The 16,010-nt window shown below is 36.7% G+C and overlaps 1 protein-coding gene across 23 annotated transcripts in view; it reads right to left on the bottom strand.

Annotated features, from left to right (window-relative positions):
- The window catches only part of MBD5 (methyl-CpG binding domain protein 5), a 475,596-nt gene that overhangs the window by 58,591 nt on the left and 400,995 nt on the right, over nucleotides 1-16,010 (bottom strand). For 2 of the 23 annotated variants that reach the window (XM_063712790.1, XM_063712778.1), the window contains one exon: nucleotides 11,208-11,315. The exons of the other annotated variants lie outside the window; for them this stretch is intronic. The gene's annotated coding sequence lies outside the window, so the exon portion shown is untranslated. The remainder of the gene's footprint in view (nucleotides 1-11,207; nucleotides 11,316-16,010) is intronic. 23 annotated transcript variants of the gene reach the window in all.

The following is a 16,010-nucleotide window of genomic DNA, read 5'->3' as shown; positions in this document are numbered from 1 at the left end:
AAAATAAAAACTGAACTGTAATCTCACTGCTGAATAATAACCACTGAAAATACAAAAACACTATAAAACTCTGATTAAAGAAATAGGCGAGGATACAAACAAATGGAAAGCTATTCCATGCTCACAGATTATAAGAATTAATATTGTTAAAATGACAATGCTACCCTAAGCAATCTACAGATTCAATGCAATCTGTATCAAACACCAATGACATTCTTCACAGAAACAAAAAAATTCCTAAATGTCTATGGAACCATTGATATGCTTTTTTTCAATCATTTGTTTTTAGAAAGTTTTAAAAGCTTACATAAAAAATGAGTTTAATAAACAACAACATCCACTACTTTAATTTTACAATGTAAACATTTTGTCATCTTTGCTTATTTTAAAAAATAAGATGAAAACATTACAGATGAAGTTAAATACTATCCCTCACCCCCACCCCATTTTCCTTTTCGGCCCAATCCCCTCCCTTCCACCCCAGAGGCAACCAGTATTATCATTCTCGTCTGTATCCTTCTGGGTTATGTTTTAATATGTTTATTTCCTATATATGTATACATAAACAATATTTTACTGTTATATGTGTTTTGAAATTTTATATAAATACTGGTATACACTACATATAATTCTGCAACTTGCTTTTCTAAAATTCAACATGTTTTGAGAGCCATCTCTATTGAGGTACATAGATCTATCTTTGTTGCAGATATAGGATTCCAATTCATGAATTTTTAACCTTGAAATTGTATTCTATCATATGATTATACAACTATTCATCTATTGGTATATCAATCATGTTAATGGATCTGCACATTTTCAACTCTACGGATATTGCCATATTGTTCTCTGAAGCAGTTGTACTGATTCCAAATATTTTCTATGTGTAAATGTGTGTCTTTTAAATATTGAATCATTACCACTTTTTTTTCTTCCTGGGCATTTTACTATGACATTAAACACTTTCCCAAAACATGATCTTTAATTGTTGGATATAATTTTGTGATAAATGTATATATAATTTCTTTACTTATTTTCCTTTGGTGGACATAGATTTTTCTCCCAAATTTTCACAATGACAAATAAATCTGATAAAAATATTCCTGTACATAAATCTATGCCCATCTTGATAACTCATTTAAAATTATTTGCTAACATAGAATTGCATAATTCTAGGGTCCTTGATACATTTCTTAAAGTGCCAGGAGGGTAGAACTAGAAAAGCATTTCAGGCCATGTTTCTTAAACTTTTGAAACTGATGCGTGCCTTCTTTTGCTAAATATTACAATCAATTCTACTTGCCTTCATGATTCTGATAACTTCACCTTCTATACAGACTCATCCAAGATGTAGTCAGGCTTTACTTTTATAATTTTATAATTATAATATTATAAAAACTAAAGCTTCTCCTGTTTTCCAAATTTAACACTTTAATATTACTATGCTTTTAGAAGTACCTATTTCACAGCATTTTGCCTCACCTCCCCAAAGACCCACACCTTGTTTATATGGCTTCATTTAAGCCCAATAAGCATAGGTCAAAAAATAAAAGATTTTGTGATATGAAGGTACCTCCATCTTACTAAGACTCAGGAGCTACAGTAGATCTTATACTTAGAACTTAATTTATATTTATTTCACAAACAGTAGCAATAATAATGAGATGCAAAATTGTGTGCGTGTGTGTGTGTGTGTGTGCATGTGTGTATGTTTTGAGGGAGATACCTGCCACAATTCCACCAATGTTTTCAGTTTCCTGATTCCTTTAAAAATGCAAATTAGTCTCTGGAAATGGCTTTTGGTGGATTCAATTTTAGCAACTTAATTTTCTTCTTTACATTGGCTTCTTCTGACCATTCATCATTCAAATTAGACATCATCTCCTCAAAAAGACTGTAATGTAAACTCTAGGGGTACTCTCTCACACTTTGTTAATTCAACGATACTTTTAATATCTGATGATGATTATTATTGTTTATCATTTATTTGTGTGTTTATTGACTAGCTCTCCCCATTGGAATGTAAACACTCTAAGAGCAGGACCTTGTCATATTCCCAGTTCCTGGTATCATCCCTAGCATACAGTAGGTGCTTAAATACTTCCGAAAGACTGTGCATATTCTAATTCATCAGTTTAATTTTACATTCTGATTTTTTACCACGTAGGCTTATAAAATTTTAGCAACACATGTGTCTAAAACAAAAGAGGTTTTTAAAAGAAGCCAATGACTATGCATGTTGATAAAACAGCAAAAGAGCCTTTTGCTCTAGATTTTTCCCTGATGATCTCACAATCTCTGAGTGATAATTTCTGTGTTCAAAAAGTGTGATAGGGCTTCTAACAAAGTTAATATGCTAACTTTAAATTTTATTTATAAAGTTAATCACAGTTTTATTTACTAAGTGGTTTATAGACACATTTTAATTGGATTAATAAAGGAACCCCTAAAATAAATAAATGTAGCAATACAAAAATTAAACTTATGTTTCAACAGGATGCTAATTAATGGAATAGACCTTTTTTTCCTCATTTTGCTTTAATGACATTATTGTCAACCTAAGAATAAACTCACTACTTTATGAAGTGTTAAATGGGTATTTTATTTTACTTTAATTTTTTGGAGACAAGGTCTCGCTCCATTGCCCAGGCTGTAGGGCAATGGCACAATCATGGCTCACTGCAGCTTTGACTTCCTGGGCTCAGGCTATCCTCCTGCCTCAGCCTCCTGTATAGCTGGGATCACAGGTGCCCAAACCAGGCCTGGATAATTTTTTGATTTTTTTTTTTTGTGGAGATGGGAGTCTCCTTTTGTTGCCCAGACTGGTCTTGAACTCCTGAGCTCAAATGATCCTCTTGCCTTGGCCTTCCAAAGTGCTAGGATTACAAGTGCGAGCCACCATGCTTGGCTTAAATGTGTATTTTTAAAGTTGTACTCAAAACAACATGAAGTATCATCATGAAAATAAGTAAATAGCTATTCTTCATAAATCTTTTTGAATAACATCAAATGTCAAATTCTTCTGAATAATTAAATGATTAATGATAAAAATAATGAATTGGTTTTTGAGTCATGTGATATTATGAGTAAATTCTATTAAAATGTTTATAATGACATCACACAATGATCTTGTGCTCAGTGGATGGGAATACTGGGAGACACAGTGGGACAGAATCCACACCCAATAATTATTGATTTATCAAGCTGGGACTATGTACATTAGGCAAAACATAGATATTTGATATATCTAAATCATGGCTTATACTTTTAATACTATGATTATAAACTTAGCTTATGGAATATTTAAAGATAATTAAGAAGTCCACTCTATTCCTATACTTGCAAAAGCGAACACCTCATATTCTCCAATTGAGAAAAGTCCTACATAAAACCTGCCCTTATGTTTATATTCCAAAACAATATATACATGTAACAACAGACATGATTGGATTAAAAATAATAGCATTCCTATTTTGGAGAGGGAAGTCTGAGTGGCTACAACATAATTATCATTTTATTGGATAATAAATGAACATATTCATAATCTTTCCATCATTATTGGCTGAATTATGCTTGTTAGAGTAACCCTAAATGACATTTCCCCTTTCTAATTATCTTTCACCCCCATGTCAATTAGTCAAACAGCTCCTTCACAGTACCTAGTCAATCCCTCATTCAACCTCCCCCCATCTGTGTCACCTTTCACCTATTTATTCAAGACATGCATTTTTATTTATGAGCACACATCTTGCAGTTATATCTTTTTCCATATTTTTTAAACTGTGCAATACATTAGCCCCATTTTTGGTCTAGTTATTATTTTCATTGCTTATCTTCACTGTGCAGTCACTTCTTCCAAAATATACCTCTCAGATACATCCTTTGTAAGCGACCCAATAACTCTGCCAGGCTCCACTTAATCACTCAAACTACCGGTAGCACATTTACTTTTGTTTTATGTAGTTGTACAAGGATACCCTAAAAAGGCAAATCTCTCCTGCCCCTGCCACTCAGTAGAGAGAAATTCTCTAGCTTCAGATGTCCTTGAGCGTTCACTGCAGAAAAGTGTAAAAGTTCACAACCTGAGAATGAGGGATCATAATGATGTAGGAAGTTATATTTTTCATCAGCTCTCAAGGTACAGAGACAGGCTCCTGAGAGTGAGGCCAGTCCTCAGAGTCAAGGCAGCAGCCATGCTTGTCTGTGCTCATCTTGGTCAATAAGTTTATTTATACCAGGCCATATAGTGCTACAAAAATTCAGCAACTTATACACTCTAATCACATAGAAGTCTTCATTGAACTAAATGCTAAGTGTGGTAGGCTGCCACAAAATTGCAGTTCCTTCCATCAGGAGATGAATTTATCACTCCATATGCTGAATCTTGGCAGGCCTTGTGATTTGCTTTGACCAGTGAAATTTGATGCATATGATACTGTTCAAGTTTTGCACCTAAAACTCAAAAAGGCCTTATAACTTTCACTCTTGTTTCTTGGAATGCCATCATCATGTGAACAGTCTGAGCTAGCCCCATCGAGGATGAGAGACCATGTAAAGAGAGAAGTCTAGCTGTCCAGCCAGTCCAGCTGAGGCCCTAGACTTGTAAGTGAATATAGCCAGCAGCATGTGGAACAGGGATGAGCTGCTAGAGCTGGGCCCAGACTTAACTGCCAACTCACAGAATAAAAAATATTATTTCAAATAGCCAAAAACCATACTAAAAACAATTAAAAAGCCTAAAATAGGGTTTAACTTAATCATAGTATTGAGAGGCTACACAGCATTACTGGTTAACAGTAGAAGCTAGAAGCTGACTGGGTTTGAACCTTGGCTCCACCCTTTATTAGCTTGTGACCTTGCACAAGTTTTAAATTTTCTTATAAAATGGAGATTATAACCATATAGGATTGTTCTGGGAAAAAAGTAAGTTAATGTAGATGTGCCTAGCACATAGTAATTATCCAAATTGTTATTAGTCATATATATAGCTATCAAAGTCATATTACAGCAATTTTAATAGCACTGGGAAAAGGACCATGATTTTGTTAGGTGAAAAAACATACTACAAAATTATACATATAATTTTAATCTTAATTTACAAAAATGCTACTATTTATATAGACATAGGAATAGAACACCACTATATATGTTCTCTGGTAGTAGAAAAACATACTTTCTCATTGCCTTTTTGGATTTTCAAATTTTTCTATAATAAACACATATTAGCTCTGTAATCAGGGAAAATACTATCTTCAAAGAATTAAGTGTTATATCTGTAGAAGAGCTAATTAATGTTTCCCTAATCCTTAGAAGTATTAGGGAAGCTTTTTATTGGAAAGCTTCATGCCCAGTAATATGCTATTATTTCTCTTTCTGTTTTATTCAACTGGAGAAAAAGATATGGAGAGTCAGAAAGAATACCGCATTAACCTATTATGATCTAGATACTGCAAATAAAAATTAAGGCTATCTTTCAGATTGGTTCTAAAATGCCTCCGGGTGTCATGCCCACTTTTCTACTTGGAATATTGTCTCCCATCTCACCCTCTTGTTCTTCACTGAATAGTTCCCATTTATCTCAGTTTAAATGTCACTTTCTCAGAGAAGTCTTCCCTCATCATCCTAATCTTTACTTAACTTTCCAAGTCTTTAAATTAGGCTCCCCTTGTAATTCTCCCATATAATATCCAGTTCTTTTGCTTCACAGAAATTATTACAAACAACTGAGCTTTCTCTTCACCCTTGACATCCTACAAGACTGCAAAAGAAAAAGCAATTGAGACAGAGAAGTTCAGGTTAAAGCTTCACTTTGTGCCTTCGAAAATATATAAGGAGGTGGGAAGTGAAGGTCTATATGCATATGTGGAAAATACTTACTATGAAACACTTCCTTTCTTTAAAGCCAAAAAGTGAACAATTACCAGCTCTCAAATACATATCTTCAAAAAAAATTTATTTTTTATATTTTCTGCAAACCCACCTAGGAATGTACTCAAGAAATGTAGGGAATTGTTTTAAAGAATAGCAACGAGTTATACCAGAACATCTATGAACAAAACGATAAACTCACTATAATTCTGAAGGAAAAATTATTCATGATTTATTCCTGTATGTTAGCTGTTAGCACAGCTGTTATTTTTTGCTTTTCTGTAATATGGTGATTTCTCATAAGGAATACTGATTAAAAAAAACTTGGCTGCATTTACATAACAAATTTAAGAATACACCAACAAGGTTTGGGGGGTAATTTTCACATCTTATCTGTGCATTACTAGTATTTTGTCTACTCGGGATGCAGCTTAATATATGAACGTCAAATCTTTGTTGAAAAATGATGTATATCAATTTTGTTTATTCCCAAACCTGTTCGATGAGAATAAAATAATGCAAATTATGTCCATTTGGGGATTTGCAATACACCAAATGGTGTATTTATATATACACTAATATTTATATGCACTTTTACTATAAAAATATTTAGCACTCTTCAATTCATTTAGCAATGGCTGCCAAGTTCCTACTTGGATTAATCAATACCAAACAAAGGTAAAGTAATTTATACTTTATATAAAGTATATAAACAAATATAAATAAATCAATACCAAACAGAGGTAAAGTAATACCCTACTAGTCCCCTAGTAACCTTGAAAATCAGGTTACTCAAAGGAAAAATAAGACAACTCCTTACCCACTGAAGACACCCACCCAAATATACTGTGTCTGAATATGTATCTAGGAACACTCAAGTTCAATCAATCTCTCCAGCAAATATAATTAAATGTTCAAGATAACTACAGTCTAATAAAGTATCAGGTAAGATCTTTCATGAAACAAGAGGAGGAAGATTATTTCTGTGCAGATTTTAGAAAAGGGAGCCCAAAGAGCATATAATCTCTAAGCCCCATGAAATAAGTGATCTTTTATTGTGTTTATGTAGCTCACATATCAGGAATGAAACAAGTAGTAAAACCCATGGATGTTTAATGGCGTCATATGAAAAGTATCTCAAGGAGACTCCATTCAGTACTTGACTGACTGCTCATTGGAATGATGAGGATGGCAGAGAAAATGTAGCAGCCACAGAAATCTTAGGCACAAAGTACTCAGGTTGGAGAGGGAGGGAGTTTCAATATAACCAAATGAGGCATAGAGTGTTTTAGAGGATGTACTGAAGAAAAGCAAAAACTGTAAAAGTCTCTAATTTAACAAACAGATAAGCAAAATGTAAGACCAGCCATACACAGGAGGGCTCTGGGCCAAACCCTACCTACCGAAGTGTTTGGCTTGCACATGGTTTAAGAATAATAATATAAGGAAATTAATTGACAATATTTAAATCAAAAGATTTCACATAACAATTCTATTTCCTGCTTTACCTAAGAAACTGGACAATATGGTAACATTAGGCCAACATTCCTGCCTTGCAACAATTATCTGGAATGGAGCAGTGGCTGCTCCTCCAGAAAGGACTTGGTGTTCCAATTCACTGCAATAGCTTCCTGCTTCATTCCCATCAGCCTGGCCTCTATAGGCATGTGGGTTTTCAACTTCTGGAATAGAAAGTACCTTGAGATAAGGCTGAGGGTTTCACTATAGTCCTTGACAAGAGGTATAACTTATTTTGCTAAATAACCATTTATCCTACATTTCATAGTTTCTTCAGAAGGGTAAATGATGAATTCTTAGTAGATCATTATGCATTACCAGTGTGTGTAGGAGGGCCAGTAAGCCAGCTAAAACCATAAGCACACAGGTAACTTTCCTAAGGAAATTGAGACTGTGGTGATTCTTGACTTAGAGGAGGTAAAGGGTACAGAGAACCATCAAATTTCAATCCTCTACTTTCTTTCCTTCCTTCCTTCCTCCCTCCCTCCCTCTTTTCTTTTTCTTTCTTTCTTTCTTTCTCTTTCTTTCTTTTTCTTTTCTTTCTTTCTCTTTCTTTCTTTCTTTCCTTCTTTCTTTCTCTTTCCTTTCTTTTCTTTCTTTTTCCTTCCTTCCTTCCTTCCTTCCTTCCTCTCTTTCTGTCTTTCTTTCTTTCTTTCTTTCCACCATCATTGGCAATATCACATTGTCATTATCTCAGGAACTCATTTTGGGAATCGAATAATTATGGAATCGAATTGTACAATTACTCATTTTAGGATATATAAAATGCCACTGAAATTTTTCTGGATTAAAAAGATTGTTTTCTTTTAGCAAATAAATTCATCAAGTCTTTCAAAGGTATACTTGAGATCTTATAACCTGTTTACTTTCTCCTAGTCTTCAGGGAGATATTACTATATTCTGTGTGACAAGGCTCTTCCTCAGCCTGGGTAAAATAATCCTTGAAACAGTCTAACTTATTTTGTTCTACCTCCATGGCCACCACTGGATAACCTTCTGATTATCTGATGGATTTCATAGGTGCTCTGATATAATTAAGTTACTTACTCGGATAGCAAGCTCAAGTATTTCAGTCTTACACACACACACACACACACACACACACACACACACACACACATAAATAAATAAATAATCTGGTATATAAATTAATTTCTTGTAAATATAGATGGTCTGTGTTAGATCCCATGGGCTTATCACTCTTGAGAATAAGAAAAGTTTTTAACCTGGAAGAGCTACCCTGGACCACAGTTACTCCACAGGGTACTCCCACCATTGAGATCTTCCCTTCATATCCAGACTATTGTTGTGTTTGTTTGGTTTTGGATACCACCTTCCTCTAACTACATCATTACGAGAAAAACTAGGGAATTATTTCTACATATGGCTAGCCAGTTTTCCTTACACCTCATACAAAAATTAATTCAAGATGGATTAAAGACTTACATGTTAGACCTAAAACCATAAAAACCCTAGAAGAAAACCAGGCAATACCATTCAGGACATAGGCATGGGCAAGGACTTCATGTCTAAAACACCAAAAGCAATGGCAACAAAAGCCAAAATTGACAAATGGGATCTAATTAAACTAAGGAGCTTCTGCACAGCAAAAGAAACTACCATCAGAGTGAACAGGCAACCTACAGAATGGGAGAAAATTTTTGCAATCTACTCATCTGATAAAGGGCTAATATCCAGAATCTATAAATAACTCAAACAAATTTACAAGAAAAAAAGAAACAACCCCATCGTGGGCGAAGGATGTGAACAGATACTTCTCCAGAGAAGACATTTATGCAGCCAACAGACATGAAAAAATGCTCATCATCACTGGCCATCAGAGAAATGCAAATCAAAACCACAATGAGATACCATCTCACACCAGTTAGAATGGCAATCATTAAAAAGTCAGGAAACAACAGGTGCTGGAGAGGATGTGGAGAAACAGGAACACTTTTACACTGTTAGTGGGACTGTAAACTAGTTCAACCATTGTGGAAGACAGTGTGGCGATTCCCCAAGGATCTAGAACTAGAAATACCATTTGACCCAGGCATCCCATTATTGGGTATATACCCAAAGAATTATAAATCATGCTGCTACAAAGACACATGCACACGTATGTTTATTGAGGGACTATTCACAATAGCAAAGACTTGGAACCAACCCAAATGTCCAACAGTGACAGACTGGATTAAGAAAATGTGGCACATATACACCATGGAATACTATGCAGCCATAAAAAAGGATGAGTTCATGTCCTTTGTAGGGACATGGATGAAGCTGGAAACCATCATTCTCAGCAAACTATCACAAGGACAAAAAAATCAAACGCCGCATGTTCTCACTCACAGGTGGGAATTGAACAATGAGAACACATGGACACAGGAAGGGGAACATCACACACCGGGGGGCCTGTGGTGGGGTCGGGGGAGGGGGGAGGGACAGCATTAGGAGATATACTTAATGTTAAATGATGAGTTAATGGGTGCAGCACACCAACATGGCACATGTATACGTATGTAACATACCTGCACGTTGTGCACATGTACCCTAAAACTTAAAGTATAATAAATAAAAAAATTAAAATAACACTTAGGAATAGAGGTAGGGATGAAGCATGAAATAGAAAGAAGCATGAGGAATACCAAGGGCATAAAAGAAGAAGTCCTCACATGTCATTAATTCCATTCTCAATCATTTAACAATGTCTAAGAACGCCTACTCACAGCTCCTCCCAAGATACCATTGTATTCTGTTGCACTAAACTTTCTTGGAAATGCCTGAACAATGTGTTTACAACTCTAAGCCTTCACATATGTTGCTCTCTGGGCATAGAAAAACTTCTCCCCATTTTCTTAAAGTAACCTTTTATTATCCTGCCTAGAGTTACCTGTTTATTCCTCTTTCATCCTATGTGTGTTACATGTATGTTACAGCACTTGCCAAACTCTGTTTTAATATACACACATCCCGTGTCTTATTTATCTTTGTGTTCCTTGTTTCCAAACAAATTGTCAGGTACATAGTATGCAAACGATGCGCTTTAAGTTTAATTACTCTTTTTCCTCTTCTTTCAAAATACTAAAAAACTTGCTTTTTTTACTCTCCTAAAATATAACCATAGATAGAAAAGTTCTTCTTAATAATATATTAAAATCACCCAGCGGTAAATACACACACACAGATGCTAACTGCAGGTATGTATTCAATCAAAACTGAGTGGAGGCCAAATAGAATCTACTTTTCTTATTTTATTTTCAGCACAATTCCACATTCAGGGGATATCACCAGTGCCTAGAAAAGTGCCTGGCACACAGAAAATGACTTGTTGAACTAGATGTATTACAGGAACACAGAGATGAAGTAACAAATCAGAAAAACAGTGAACTAAGGATTAGAAAGTTTGGAATCTGCAATTTTCTAGTTTTATAACTTTGAGCAAGACACATTTAAACTGATCTTTAATTTCTTAATTTGTAAAAATAATAGATTAGACTAGTTTTCAAATTATTTTATCAGTAGTCTCCATTGTTGAATGAAATGTAAATGGAACTGCCATTAAATAAAACAGAAAAGATTCATTAGTAAAAATTCATAAGATCAAATTATGATACTACTTATTTAAATTCATTATTAAGAATAGGGGCCAGGTGCGGTGGCTCACTCCTGTAATCCTAGCACTTTGGGAGGCCAAGGTGGGAGGACTGCTTGAGGCCAGGAGCTTGAGACCAGCTTAGCAACATAGCAGAACCCTGTTTCTACAAAAAATTTTTACAAATTAATTGGGCATGGTGGTGCATGCCTGTAGTCCCAGCTACCTGGGAGACTGAGGCAGGAGGACTGCTTGAGCTCAGGAATTTGAGGCTGCAATAAACCATGATCATGCCACTGCACTTCAACTTGGGCAACAGGGCTAAACTGCATCTCTAAAAAAAAAAAAAAAGAGAGAGAGAGAATGAACATAGGTGACAATTGCAATTTTAAATTATCCTCATCAACAATGTTATTTCTGTATTTTGTTTTGGCTTTAAAATATTGACACAATTCTGATTACCACAAATACACTATTACAAATGGTAGCAGTTTTTTAAAAAATAATTTGGCTATATTAAGATTTCTGCAATTAAAATGGTCCAGCAGCTTGAATGAGGAGTATAGAATATCTTGTTTTCAAAACCGAGGGACTATAATCATTATTCATATTTCTGGTCACAAATATAAAAAATGGACAAGAACCACCCAAAACTTAAATGAAGCAAGAAAACTTTCCTTAATATAGTATTATCACATTAACTTATCATTGCAAACTACTTTAAAGTGCTAAAGTACACATGGCAGAAAGATGTCCCTACATCTGCTTATACTTAATGTAGCATACTAGTGCCAATCATAACCCCAAGAGATACAATCCTCAACACCCTAATCCTGAATGCTGAAATCCCAGAAGATCAAAATCCTTAAAGTCTAAAATCTTGAAAATCAGAATCCCAAAAACTCAAAATTTCAAATGCTGAAATCCTGAAAGTCAAATTCTGAGGAAGAGATTAGTGATTTTCACTTGTACGCGAGATAGTTGGATCATGTTAGGTGGAACTGTTACTTTGTTCTTGTCTTTATTTGGAAATTAAGTGTGGTTTAAGGGGATGTGTTTGGGTGCCAGGTTGATAAGAGGTGGACTGGTCGGCTTAAGTTTAGGTGTTAACTTGACTAGGTTAAGTAATACCTAGTAAAACATTATCTTTAGTGTATCTGTGATGGTGTTTCCAGGAGTGTGAGCCTGAGTGAACTAGGTGGGAAAGATCTTCTCTCAGTGTTGGCAGGCACCATCCAATCTGCTGGGGGCCTAGAGAGAAGTAATACAAAAGGCAAATGAGAACTTGGATACACATTTCTTTTGCAGCTTTGGACATCAGAACTACAGGTTGCTGGGCTTTGGACTCCAGGACTTACACCAGTGGCATCCCAGGGTCTCCAGCTTGCAGATGGCCTGCAATGGGACTTTTCACCCATCGTAATAGCATGAGCCAAGTCCCCTAATAAATCTTCTCTCATATATCTATATACATATTCTCTTGGTTATCTCTCTCTGGCCAACTCTGTCTAATATAGATTTGGTATCAAGAAGCCAAATATCCTTCCTTCTTCTTCACAATGCTACGGAAGAGATCTGTGAAACTATTCTGTTGCAAAAGGGCTAGGATCAGGTAAGTGTACAAGGCTACTTAATAATGACAGATACAAAGTTTAAAAGCTGATTATTATTGGTGTGTGAAAGCAGAAAATTGCTTAACTGAAATGTCTGAGCAGTAACCAGAATTTCAAGTGACAGCATTTACTTACAAAATGTGTAGGCCACTACGACTCTGCAAATACAAGTGCAGTGAGTGTTTTGAAGATCACAGTAGTGAAAAGGCAGATGAAAAATACAAAAAATCTCCCCTGCCAAATTATCAGTTGTGTATGACTTCTGTAGCTTCACATATAGCACCAATATGATACACTATGTATTTGATCTTTGCATCATTTCCAATACTGGATGTACAAAATATGTAAAACTTTTAGAGAGTTCTAATCCATTTTATGCATTTATTGCAAATTTGACTCCATGAAAGTACATTATCACAAGATGACTTTGTGTGAAAACATTGTGGGTGTACATAAAATGTTGTAACTTCCTCAATAAATAAAGACAGGTCCTTTTTGTATATCTGCATTTCAAAAAGATAAAAACCAAAATTCTCATGATCTCGGTTCTTTGGGCATATGTGGTGGTGACCTGTTAAGGCTTTTGATTAATCTCATCAAAAGACTTAGGTTGTCTGTCATGGTATTTCAGATGATTGCAGTCATAAAGCTAGGTGCAAACAATTACCAACCTTAGTAATAGGTGTTTATATATTTCACTTTTTGGCCTATTTCTTCATGAATAGGGTTCATCTGCTCATAAATGTTTCACCTATGTGACTGTCTTTAGTATATCTGTTTCTGCTGGCAAAAATATGTATGTTATTATTTCCTATTTCATTGTGTAAAGTGGCCTGTGAAGTGTTGTGACATGTTTTTATGTTTGTCAAATAGATCCTCTTTTCAAAGTGTAAATAAAAGTCTTTAAAGAATTTTTAAAATTATTTTTTCCAGAATAACATTTCTGAGATTTTGATCTTTTGAGATAGTAACTTTAAAGATTTTAGACACTAGGGAATTCAATGTTTCAGGATTTCAATATTTGGGGTTATGGCTTCAGGATTGTGGCTTTTGGGATTATGACCCAAATCCATGGCATACATATGCTGCAGCAGTGGTCTTGCTTGTATAATTTGATTTGGGTATGTAATATTGCACCCAAGATTTAAAAAGGCCAGCTATAAACTTAAAAATAAAAACATATAAGATGGCCAAATAGGAACAGCTCCAGTCTACAGCTCCCAGCGTGAGCGATGCAGAAGACAGGTGATTTCTGCATTTCCAACTGAGGTACTGGGTTCATCTCATGGGGGAGCGCCAGACAGTGGGTGCAGGACAGTGGGTGCAGTGCACCGTGTGTGAGCCGAAGCAGGGCAATGCCTCGCCCGGGAAGTGCAAGGGGTCAGGGAATTCCCTTTCCTGGTCAAAGAAAGGGGTGACAGATGGCACCTGGAAGATCAGATCACTCCCACCCTAATACTGCACTCTTCCAACGGGCTTAACAAACGGCACACCAGGAGATTATATCCCGCACCTGGCTCGGAGGGTCCTATGCCCAAGGAACCTCACTCATTGCTAGCACAGCAGTCTGAGATCAAACTGTAAGGTAGCAGCGAGGCTGGGGGAGGGGCGCCCACCATTGCTCAGGCTTGAGTAGGTAAACAAAGCGGCCAGGAAGCTCGAACCGGGTGGAGCCCACCACAGCTCAAGGAGGCCTGCCTGCCTCTGTAGGCTCCACCTCTGGGGGCAGGGCACAGACAAACAAAAGACAGCAATAAGCTCTGCAGTCTTAAATGTCCCTGTCTGACAGCTTTGAAGAGAGCAGTGGTTCTCCCAACACGCAGCTTGAGATCTGAGAACAGGCAGACTGCCTCCTCAAGTGAGTCCCTGACCCTCGAGTAGCCTAACTGGGAGGCACCCCCAAGTAGGGGCGTAGTGACACCTCACACGGCCGGGTACTCCTCTGAGACAAAACTTCCAGAGGAATGATCAGGCAGCAGCATTTGCGGTTCACCAATATCCGCTGTTCTGCAGCCACTGCTGCTGATACCCAAGCAAACAGGGTCTGGAGTGGACCTCCAGTAAACTGCAACAGACCTGCAGCTGAGGGTCCTGACTGTTAGAAGGAAAACTAACAAACAGAAAGGACATCCACACCAAAAACCCATCTGTACATCACCATCATCAAAGACCAAAGGTAGATAAAACCACAAAGATGGGGAAAAAACAGAGCAGAAAAACCGGAAACTCTAAAAATCAGAGCATCTCTCCTCGTCCAAAGGAACGCAGCTCCTCACCAGCAACGGAACAAAGCTGGACGGAGAACGACTTTGACAAGTTGAGAGAGGAAGGCTTCAGAAGATCAAACTACTCCGAGCTAAAGCAGGAAGTTCGAACCAATGGCAAAGAAGTTAAAAACTTTGAAAAAAAAATTAGACGAATGGATACCTAGAATAACCAATGCAGAGAAGTCCTTAAAGGACCAGATGGAGCTGAAAACCAAGGCATGAGAACTACATGAAGAATGCACAAGCCTCAGTAACCGATGCGATCAACTGGAAGAAAGGGTATCAGCGATGGAAGACGAAATGAATGAAATGAAGCGTAAAGAGAAGTTTAGAGAAAAAAGAATAAAAAGAAACGAACAAAGCCTCCAAGAAATATGGGACTATGTGAAAAGACCAAATCTACATCTAATTGGTGTACCTGAAAGTGATGGGGAGAATGGAACCAAGTTGGAAAACACTGCAGGATATAATCCAGGAGAACTTCCCCAATCTAGCAAGGCAGGCCAACATTCAAATTCAGGAAATACAGAGAACGCCACAAAGATACTCCTCGAGAAGAGCAACTCCAAGACACATAATTGTCAGATTCACCAAAGTTGAAATGAAGGAAAAAGTGGTAAGGGCAGCTTACCCACAAAGGGAAGCCCATCAGACTAACAGCTGATCTCTCAGCAGAAACTCTACAAGCCTGAAGAGAGTGGGGGCCAATATTCAACATTCTTAAAGAAAAGAATTCTCAACCCAGAATTTCATATCCAGCCAAACTAAGCTTCATAAGTGAAGGAGAAATAAAATCCTTTACAGACAAGCAAATGCTGAGAGATTTTGTCACCACCAGGCCTGCCCTAAAAGAGCTCCTGAAGGAAGCACTAAACATGGAAAGGAACAACTGGTACCAGCCACTGCAGAAACATGCCAAATTGTAAAGACCATCGATGCTAGGAAGAAACTGCATCAAATAACGAGCAAAATAACCAGCTAACATCATAATGACAGGATCAGATTCACACATAACAATACTAACCTTAAATGTAAATGGGCTAAATGCTCCAGTTAAAAGGCACAGACTGGCACATTGGATAAAGAGCCAAGACCCATCAGTGTGCTGTATTCAGGAAACCCATCTCACATGCAGAGACACACATAGGC

Source organism: Pongo abelii, chromosome 11 (genome assembly GCF_028885655.2).
Source record: "Pongo abelii isolate AG06213 chromosome 11, NHGRI_mPonAbe1-v2.0_pri, whole genome shotgun sequence".
NCBI lineage: Eukaryota > Metazoa > Chordata > Mammalia > Primates > Hominidae > Pongo > Pongo abelii.
Note: the sequence above shows the minus strand (reverse complement) of the source record. Positions and strands in the feature narration are given on the sequence as shown.